Below are 10771 nucleotides of genomic sequence, written 5' to 3' on the forward strand. Positions count from 1 at the left end.
AAATGGTGCCGGGAACCCTTCAGAAGAACCCACCCCACCAAGGACCAACACTTGTCTCCTCCCGCTCTCAGCTCCACTGAGAAGTTTTGGGGGGTCACGCCTCGCCTTTCTCACCCTAGGGGCCTGGGAGAGCAGCCATAGCCAGGTGCCCCAGTGGTGCAATTGGTTAGCGTGCAGCACTGATAGGGCAGTGCTGAGAGGAGCTATGCTGAGGTTGTGAGTTCAGGCCTCACCTGGAGCACTGGTTTTCATTAACCAAATGGCTTCACCCACTTGTTTGTTTGGCCCTGTGGAGTGTAGAATGCCAGCCCGGGGGACACTGAGGATGGGGGAGGACTCAAAAATGCCCCCTTCAATTATTCCCTTCCCTCCAGAGTGCAGGTCAGAATCTGCAATCCTTTTTCCCCCACCAGCCGCTGTGCCAGGATCCCTCAAGCAGAGCCTCGAGTCCTGTGGATCCTTGACGCCTGGGGAGGGAGAGGAGCAAGGTAGCCATTTTGTTAGAGGGCTTTCTCTTCCCCTGACCTCTTCCCCAGTTCTTGTCACGCAAGCAGCAAGTAGCAAAAGACCAGAAGTCCGAAGTGCAGACAATGCGATGTTTCCTGGGGTTAGTTTCCAAGGAAGCATATTCTGAAGCCCTTCACACCACTGGGGCTTATCTCTATACACCGATAGACTCTGTTCCCCAGTGTTCCCTTCCCAGCTCCGACACTGCAAAGCGTTTACCCCGCGTCCCCCTTCCCGGCTCCGACGCTGCAGAGCCTTGCCTGTGTCTCTCTTCCCTGTTCCCATTCCCCCACTTCGCAAACATGATTCCAATTTCCACTTCCACTTCCTGTTTGACTCCAGATTATATGGTAATATTCTCAGCTATACCTTAACCAATCATTTTACTGAAATGTAATTAACCAATCCTAATATATTGTAACATAATTCTCTAACCAATTATATCCCACTACACTAATGAACTTACACATAGCAAAATTAATTATACAACAGTCAGAAACAATTAGAGAACCAGACAGATTGACAACAGACAAGTGGGGGCCGTAAAGATAAAAGATATTGAAATGAGGGTTTCACAACCATAACCATTGAGAAGGGATTTCTTGCCAGACAGGTTTCAGAGTAACAGCCGTGTTAGTCTGTCTTTGCAAAAAGAAAAGGAGTACTTGTGGCGCCTTAGAGACTAACCAATTTATTTGAGCATGAGCATTCGTGAGCTACAGCTCACTTCATCGGATGCATACCGTGGAAACTGCAGTAGACATTATATACACACAGAGACCATGAAACAATACCCCCTCCCACCCCACTGTCCTGCTGGTAATAGCTTATCTAAAGTGATCATTAAGTTGGGCCATTTCCAGCACAAATCCAGGTTTTCTCACCCTCCGCCCCCGCCCCACAAACTCACTCTCCTGCTGGTAATAGCCCATCCAAAGTGACCACTCTCTTCACAATGTGGTGAATCACAATCACAATCAAGGTGGGCCATTTCCTGCACAAATCCAGGTTCTCTCACCCCCTCACCCCCCTCCAAAAACCACACACACAAACTCAATCTCCTGCTGGTAATAGCTTATCCAAAGTGACCACTCTCCCTACAATGTGCATGATAATCAAGGTGGGCCATTTCCAGCATAAATCCAGGTTTTCTCACCCTTGTTAGGCCTGCCTAACAAAGAAAATAACAGAACGCCACTAGCCGTCACCTTCAGCCCCCAACTAAAACCCCTCCAACGCATTATTAAGGATCTACAACCTATCCTGAAGGATGATCCAACACTCTCACAAATCTTGGGAGACAGGCCAGTCCTTGCCTACAGACAGCCCCGCAACCTGAAGGAAATACTCACCAACAACCACATACCACACAACAGAACCACTAGCCCAGGAACCTATCCTTGCAACAAAGCCCGTTGCCAACTGTGCCCACATATCTATTCAGGGGACACCATCACAGGGCCTAATAATATCAGCCACACTATCAGAGGCTCGTTCACCTGCACATCCACCAATGTGATATATGCCATCATGTGCCAGCAATGCCCCTCTGCCATTTACATTGGTCAAACTGGACAGTCTCTACGTAAAAGAATAAATGGACACAAATCAGATGTCAAGAATTGTAACATTCATAAACCAGTCGGAGAACACTTCAATCTCTCTGGTCACGCGATTACAGACATGAAAGTCGCTATCTTACAACAAAAAAACTTCAAATCCAGACTCCAGCGAGAAACTGCTGAATTGGAATTCATTTGCAAATTGGATACTATTAATTTAGGCTTAAATAGAAACTGGGAGTGGCTAAGTCATTATGCAAGGTAGCCTGTTTCCCCTTGCTTTTTCCTACCACCCCCCACCCCTCAGGCGTTCTGGTTAAACTTGGATTTAAACTTGGAGAGTGGTCAGTTTGGATGAGCTATTGCCAGCAGGAGAGTGAGTTTATGTGTGTGTGTGTGTGTGTGTGTATGTTCCCGGGGGTGGGGGGGGGGGGTGAGAAAGCCTGGATCTGTGCTGGAAATGACCCACCTTGATTACCATGCACATTGTAGGGAGAGTGGTCACTTTGGATGAGCTATTACCAGCAGGAGAGTGAGTTTGTGTGTGTGGTTTTTGGAGGGGGGTGAGGGGGTGAGAGAACCTGGATTTGTGCAGGAAATGGCCCACCTTGATTATCATACACATTGTGAAGAGAGTGGTCACTTTGGATGGACTATTACCAGCAGGAGAGTGAGTTTGTGGGGCGGGGGGGCGGAGGGTGAGAAAACCTGGATTTATGCTGGAAATGGCCCAACTTAATGATCACTTTAGATAAGCTATTACCAGCAGGACAGTGGGGTGGGAGGGGGTATTGTTTCATGGTCTCTGTTTCTATATAAAGTCTGCTGCAGTTTCCACGGTATGCATCCGATGAAGTGAGCTGAAGCTCATGAATGCTCATGCTCAAATAAATTGGTTAGTCTCTAAGGTGCCACAAGTACTCCTTTTCTTCTTGCCAGACAGGAGGCTCTCTTAAGATCTGTTTCTGTATCTGGTGGTGATGGGCACTATCAGGACAGGATCGTCTTCCTAGCCGCCCAATACCACCGTATTTCAATGGGACGGGTCGGGGATGTGAGGATGTGACGGTTCGCTTCCCAGTTTATGGCTCTCTCCTTGGGAGAGAAGGCCCGCACACAGGCAGACTGTGATTTTGATTCTTTGTTTTGCACCCCGTAACTAGCTAAGTGATGAAAACACACAGTAAAAATACACTGTGATAAAAAAAAGCCTGTACTCTTAAAGTATAGGTTTTACAGGCAGGCCTGAATATCTCTATTCTAACAAGGATCGTTTGGGAAATTAGCCTTTGCTGACAAGGTTTGTCTCTGTTCCTATTTCACCTTCCCGGTGTTATGCAGAGGGATCTTTGGCATATTTTTGCGAGCTTAATAACTATCTCAGAAACTTTATTTACTCAAACTTCAAAATTGGTGTCACCTGATTTTTGCATTGCCCTGTGAAAAAACAGCGGACACGTGGGGCTTTCTACAGGGCGTCATGATGCTAAAGTTGGGGAATTCAATCGCTGTGCCTGTGTGTGGGGGGGTTGCTTCTCCACAGCTGACTCAGAGCTTCCAGCCTCGGGCTGACCCTGCCTCACTGCCAGGCACACCGGGCTGTTAGCTGCACCCACTGTCCTTGCCAGGGGTCCCTGCTGAACCCTGCGGGTGACTCTGCAGATGGAGAAGGTGCTGTGTAGTGTTGTAGAGCAGGTGCAGGAAGGAGCCGGTGTCACTATTCAAATTCTGAATTGCACAATTTTCCAAAGTTGGGAGTGTCCAAAACCAATTCTAACGGGAAGGCGAATGCAGAGCAGTTACACTGGAGGGGCCCAGACCTGCAGTGGGGGCACAGTGGAAATTAATAATGGGAAGATCATTTGTTAAATTAGTCGTCACTGACAACATTTCTCTCTGTTTCTATTTCAAGTTATGGTGTTATTTAGAACAATCGGTACGTATTTTTACTGTAGTAATTAAACCCTTAACTTCATTTAATCAAGCCAAAAACTTAGTGTCACTTATTTTTTTTCTCTGTCCTAGCAGGAATGAATTGAATTTTGTGACATTCTGGAAAGTGCAGAGAGAATAACTGTGGGGAATTCAGTCTCTGTGTTTGTGAGCTGATGTTTTCCTCTCACAGTTCAGTGCCTGCATGGAAATCCTAAGAGGGATCTAAGGGCTGGTGTACTCTGGACACTTAACTGGCAGAGCTACGTGTCTCAGGGTGTGAAAAATCCACACCCCCAAACCAATACAGTTAAGCTGACCTAAGCCAGCTGGTTAGATAGAGCTAAATAGAAGGAAAAATTGTTCAGTCAATGTAACTATTACAGCAATGGGAAAACCCCTCCACTCGCTGTAGCAACTGTCTACTCCAAAGCGCTATCGCAGTGTCACAGCAGTGTTTTAAGAAGTGTAGACAACCTCAGAGTGAGACCAGATCTGGCTCCAGTTCACATGCTGCAGCACTAAGATTGCAGTAGTCATAACATTCTTGTGCTTCCATCGTTGGCAGGATTTGAACCTGCATGGGGTGACCCCAATGGAATTCAAGTCTATCACCTTAACCACTCGGCCACAACTACGTGATGTATGGCTATTTCACTACACTATGATTCAGTTCTCACAGAATTGTCACTTCAAATTGCTCAGATCCACTTCCCCAGCACAATCACGGCTGTGCATTAGTGTAAGTGTGTCCATGGCTGAATAGCAAGAATTCCTGCCCTTTTCCCTTCCGGCTGGAGCACGATGAGAGTGTGTTTGTGTTAACGACATTGCTGTAGATCATTGTTCATTCCCCAAATTGACAATTCAGACAGTCCCTTTCCTAGTCAAATCTCCAGCACATCATTCCAATAGCAGGGGTCAGGATTTCTCTGGGGCATGGACATTTTTCAGGGGGTTGGTGAATGAACTCAGCCTTGCATTCCATCCTTGATGTGTCATGGACTAACAAGAGCAGCATAAAGAAAGAGCTGAGCCAATATCTCCCTGTCAGTGATGCAGGGGGCCACATCCCCTCTGTCTGACCATTGCCATTGCAGGAGAGAAGGGTTCACTGGAGTTGAATGCCCTGGCTCAGAAAAGACACATAGGGAGGTTTTGCTGTTCATGGATCTGTGCAAAGGAAATTGTGTCTCTGTGTTTTCCCCAGTGACTCCTACATCCCACCCCCAACATCTTCTGCATGAACGAGGATGGGTCATTCAGAAAATCATCTTGTTTGGATGTAAAGATGTGAAATGATGGGAAAATTGACCTTTCTTCCTAGTTTAAATTCTGTAACTTCTACATTGGACAATAACTCAGCTCTTCACTGGCCATATGAGGTCCGGGGCTGGGGAAGGAATGTGTTCGGAGACATGACTCAGCATGACAGACTCAGGGTTCTGGATCCAACCCAGCCAGCAAAGCACTGACACATGGAAAGGAGGTGTCCACGGATCCCATTCGCTACCACCGCGCAATGGGAGCTGATGTTCAGTTCCACCATGTCTCCGAAGTCCTTTCTGGAGTCACTGTCTCTTGAACATCCCATTGGGGCAGCTCACCCCTCACAGTGATATCCTGCTCCGGCTACAGATTGCATGGCAGCTCCACAGTCCAGATCCCCAGTGGGATTTAGTGGTCTGCCGTATGAGAGACAATAACTCCACCGGAGAACCACAAATGTTCAAACTATAAAAAAGTGACCTCTGCATTGTAGGCCACACTCACTGCTGGGGACATACACCGGGATAGGGCTGACACTCAGAGGAGCTCTGCGCTTCTGATCTACATGGAATTATTTGGGCATTAAATCTATTGGGATGAAGGGGTTCAAGTTACCTGTGCATCAGGCTCTTAATGGGAGGGGACAGGGTTCAAGCCCCTGTCCAAGCACTCAGCTCTTGAGTGCCAGGAGCCAAATCATTCCTGATGGTGTCCAGAGCCATGTGTGGGAAAGGGAGGCTGAGACTTGTGCACCCTGCTCTGTGCAGGGATCCTAGGTAGCTGAGACTCAGGGAAGGCTTCTGTACTCAGAGGTGCTGACTTGGAGACTTCCTGGGGGTTGCTTGACCCCTGCCCCCACCTCTGTCCAGTCTCTTGCCATGCCACCCTATTTCTTCCTCTCCCCAGTCCTCCCGCACGCCTGACCAATGGCAGGTGGGAGGAGCTGAAGGAGAAGAGGAGGAGCTTGTGGTCCAGGCCTGCTAGCAGGTGGGAGGTGCTGGTGGGGAGCTGGCTGCCAGTGGGTGCTGAGCACCTGCTCTTTTGTTTCTGTTCGTGTTGCAGCCCCATAGCACCCAGGGAGTCGGTGCCTCTGGCTGCACTGACGGCTCCTTTCACACTCTAGAGGGAGGAACAGAACCAGGGTTATGGCTGATCTATGGGGCAGGGGGTGTTAGGTGAGTGGCAGAGGCTTCAGGTGCTGAGAGTTTGCCTGACACCTCAGGGGCACAGTGTGAGGTGGTGTCCCAGGGATCTCTATGAAAGGAGCAGAACAAGATTTACTTGGGGTGGGGAGAGAATTGAGAGCATCTCAGGGGTTGTAGAGAGTATTGCCCGGGTTAGAGACTGGCTGTCATAAATATAAAGGGAAGGGTAAACACCTTTAAAATCCCTCCTGGCCAGAGGAAAAATCCTTTCACCTGTAAAGGGTTAAGAAGCTAGGATAACCTCGCTGGCACCTGACCAAAATGACCAATGAGGAGACAAGATATTTTCAAAAGCTGGGAGGAGGGAGAAAAACAAAGGGTCTGTGTCTGTCTGGGTGATGCTTTTGCCGGAGACAGAACAGGAATGGAGTCCTAGAACTTTGTAAGTAATCTAGCTAGATGTGCATTAGATTATGATTTCTTTAAATGGCTGAGAAAATAAGCTGTGCTGAATAGAATGACTATTCCTGTCTGTGTGTCTTTTTGTAACTTAAGGTTTTGCCTCAAGGTATTCTCTATGTTTTGAATCTAATTACCCTGTAAGGTATTTACCATCCTGATTTTACAGAGGTGATTCTTTTTTTTACTGTTTCTTCTATTAAAATTCTTCTTTTCAAGAACTGAATGTTTTTTTCATGGTTCTTAAGATCCAAGGGTTTGGGTCTGTGGTCACCTATGCAAATCGGTGAGGATTTTTACCAAACCTTCCCTATGCAAGGGTTGGGAGGATTTTGGGGGGAAAGACATTTCCAAACAACGCTTTCCTAATAAAATAAACTCGGATAAATGTTTGGTGGCAGCAGTGGAAGTCCAAGGGGAAAGGGTAAAATACCTTGGGGAAGTTTTAACCTAAGCTGGTAAAAGTAAGCTCAGGAGGTTTTCATGCAGGATCCCACATCTGTACCCTAGAGTTCAGCGTGGGGAAGGAACCTTGACACTGGCTAAAACACAGGCCTCGCTGTGAGCAGGATTCGAACCTGCGCAGGGGAACCCTATTGGATTTCGACTCCAACGCCTTAACCACTCGGCCATCACAGCTGCAAGCACACTTGTGCTTGAATGCCACAGAAACTGGTAAATAATCGCAATGCCTAGGCTTGACGTCATCTGAAATACAGAATTCCCACAGCAAACCTGGCTCCGAAAGCACAGGGGGGATTTGGGGTTTGTTCTCTTTGCTTTGCCATGTGCAGTCGCACACAGAGGGCTTTCAAAAGTCTCCCCTCCCACAAAGTGGGAATGGGAAATGATTCTCAACTTGCAGCTTGATGTGAATGAGGATGTCTGGACCACAGGGCCCGGGACTGACCTGTGCTAGAGAAACTGGTGACACATGGAACCATGGAATAGCAGCAGGACTGTGCAGGAGAATGTCTCACAAGAGGCATTAGTGCATTCGTGGTTTGGTAGCAGAAGTCACAGAGATCGGGGGGAGGTCTAGCTTTGGGTTCTGGCCAACAGAGGGATGAGTTTTATTGTCTCCAAATTTCAGTAGAAAAATTCAGACCCAAACTGTGTGTGGTGGGGGTTTCTGAGGTTTGCATTTGGTTTGTTTTGTTTTTCTCATTTGAAATGTTCTTGATAATTTGTCTGGGAAAACTGTTTGGACAAGGGCAAGGACAAATTAGAACAATTAAAAATCTCCATGGGAGTGAGGGGGTCCTTCAGCGCCGGGAGAGGGGTGGAGATTTTCATGAGGGGAGTTGAGGCGATAAATGAGAGGCTTTTGCTCCAGCAGCAGGAGAGGCTTGGCAGGTTCATTTTTACCAAGTGAACCCCTCCCCCCCGCAACACACACATAAACACACACACACATTGCTCCCCTGCTGCTGCTGCCCCAGCTCAAACCCCACTGTCACCCCCGGCATGTGACCTACAGCTTCCTGCTGACAAAGCCCTCATATATCAGAGACAAACTCCCCTAGTCTGCCCCTTCTCCCGGCTGAGCCCTCCCCACACAGAGCCCAGGACAGCCCCGACCTAGCTGGATCTCGCGGCAGTTGACCGAGGACGCGTGTTGCTGACACAAGGAGCCAAGTGGGCACACACCCAAGAAATATAATAACTGTGTCGGTTCCAGTGACATAACTGTGCAGTACAGACATTGCCTGAGTATTTCACTCCTTGCACTGAGATGGGAGCGTAAAACACCCACCCACCATTGGAATCCCCCAATTTACTATCTCTGCCCTTCCCAGAAAGTCATAAACTTCAGTTCATTCTTGCTAGCAGAGGGGAAATTCAAGTGACACTTATGTTTACGACTGATTAAATAATGTTTAGAGTTTTATTAATATAATAGAAAAATTAACAGTAATTTCTGGACAAAACACCGCAAGGTGAAACAGGAACAGAGACAAACCTTGTCAGTAAAGTCTCTTTTCCCCAAAGATCCTCAAAATATTCTTAATTCCCATCCACCGCCATAGGACATCTGTACAGGTTAAGTGCCCTGCATCCATCTTCCCATTAGAATTGCCCTTGTTGGACATTCCCAGACCTGGACACTGGTGAAATACAGAATTTGAGCAGCAAACCCGGCTCCCTGCACCAAGGGCTGGGGTGTGTGTGTGTGTGTCTTCCTGTCACTTACTCCTTTATAATACCACAGAGAAATATTTTTCAAAAGCCAAACCATCCCTACACCATCCTCAGTCAGCCAATGAACAGGGAAAAGGTTACAGACAGCAGAGACCTTAGAAACAGTTAGGTCACAACAAGCCTACCTCACAAAGTGGTCGAGTAGTTAAAACAATAGCCTGCTAATCTTTTGTCATCCTTGTGGGCAGGAGCTGCAGAAGCCCTCTAAAAGTCTGGGGGCCACAGGCACAAAAACTGTGGCCCACCCCTTCCCCCTGAGCTCCCACTCTCCCCCCAAGATCCCAACCCCACATCGCCCCATCTCCCCAAGACCCTGCCCTCCGCCTGCTCCTCTCTACCCTCTCCTGCAGTCCCTTTTCCTTAGTGCTGGTAAAGAGTTGGAGGGCATAGTCCCCCCACCTTTAAAAGTTGGGTGTCAGGCCCCACTCCCTCCCCCACCCATTCCAGCACCTCTGCTTCTGGGACTATTTTATTCTCCCCCATCTCTCTCAACCAACCATTTCCGTCCTTCAGCTCAGTGACAGTCCCACACTCTTTGCTTCCTACACACAAAGATTCACACACAGACCTTGCAAGGAAAACCTCCCCAAGGAGTCAGAAGCACCTGAAGTGCTGGCAAATCAAGGAGAACTGACAGTGGCACCCAGAGAGGTTCCCCAGCAGATGAAGGGGATCCCCTGCTGCCCAGGGTCACCAATTGTAGAGAAGAACCAATTGGGTTTGCTTTTGGGAAGCTGCCAGGAATCAGATCTAAAATCATTTTTCAGTCTGAGATACGGTTACAGCATCCACAACCCCAGTGTCACAACTCTTGAAATTGCTTGGTCCTTATATTTTACCAGCCACAGAACTAAAGGGATTTGAAATAAACCCCTGTTCAGAGTCAATGAGGAGTGAGGGATCTTGGGGCTTTTCATTTCTTAGCCTCTGGCACCATCGCATGGCCATTTCAGTTTACTCCTTATAACAGTGCTCAGCACCCGTCGATCCTGCAGCCTCGGCCTGTCGATCCCGATCTCTAGGCCGCTAAAAGTCCAGCAGCACAGCGGGGCTCAGAGGCTGCCTGCCTGCCCTGACCCCGGGACCCTCCCAGACCAGGCTGGCTGCTGGCACATCTCTGCGTCCCATGGGGAAAGGGGAGGGTGATGCAGCTCCACGCGCTGCCCCCACCCCCAGAACTGTCCCCGCAGCTCCCATTGGCTTGGAACTGGCCAATGGGAGCTGTAGGGGCAGAGCTGCAGGTGCGGGCAGCACATGGAGACCTGCTGCCCCCCTCCCTCCCAGGGGCCGCACGCACCGAGATGCCAGCAGTCAGCTGCTGACTGGGAGCCACCTGTGGTAAGCGGCTCCCAGCAGGAGCCTGCACCCCAACCCCCAGCCCGGCGCTCCCTCCAGACCCCACACCCCAACACTCTGCCCCAGACCAGAACCTCTCCTGCACCCAAATTCCCCCCCCCCGAGCCTCCACCCCACAGCCCCTCCTAAATCCCAGTGTTGCTGGCACCCAGTGCCAGAGGCAAGCAACAGCAGGGGTTCGTTGCCTGGTGTGCATCAGCCAATAATCACAGCGGGATGGAGAAGCAGAAAAGTTTATTCGAAGCTTCAAAGAAGGTACAGGGAGAATAGAATCTCAAATCCTGCACACAGAGCAGGAAGTTACACAGGCTTTTATACATCCTTTCTTTGACATACTTA

At 48.8% G+C, this 10771-nt stretch overlaps 2 non-coding genes across 2 annotated transcripts; both read right to left on the reverse strand.

Annotated features, from left to right (window-relative positions):
- Nucleotides 1-4557: 4557 nt before the first annotated feature.
- On the reverse strand, nt 4558-4639 carry TRNAS-UGA (transfer RNA serine (anticodon UGA)). Its single transcript has one exon. It is a non-coding gene; the product is annotated as a tRNA-Ser (tRNA).
- A 2792-nt stretch (nt 4640-7431) lies between these two features.
- TRNAS-CGA (transfer RNA serine (anticodon CGA)) lies at nt 7432-7513 on the reverse strand. Its single transcript has one exon. It is a non-coding gene; the product is annotated as a tRNA-Ser (tRNA).
- Nucleotides 7514-10771: the final 3258 nt, after the last annotated feature.

This window comes from Caretta caretta, chromosome 12 (assembly GCF_965140235.1).
Source record: "Caretta caretta isolate rCarCar2 chromosome 12, rCarCar1.hap1, whole genome shotgun sequence".
Lineage (NCBI taxonomy): Eukaryota > Metazoa > Chordata > Testudines > Cheloniidae > Caretta > Caretta caretta.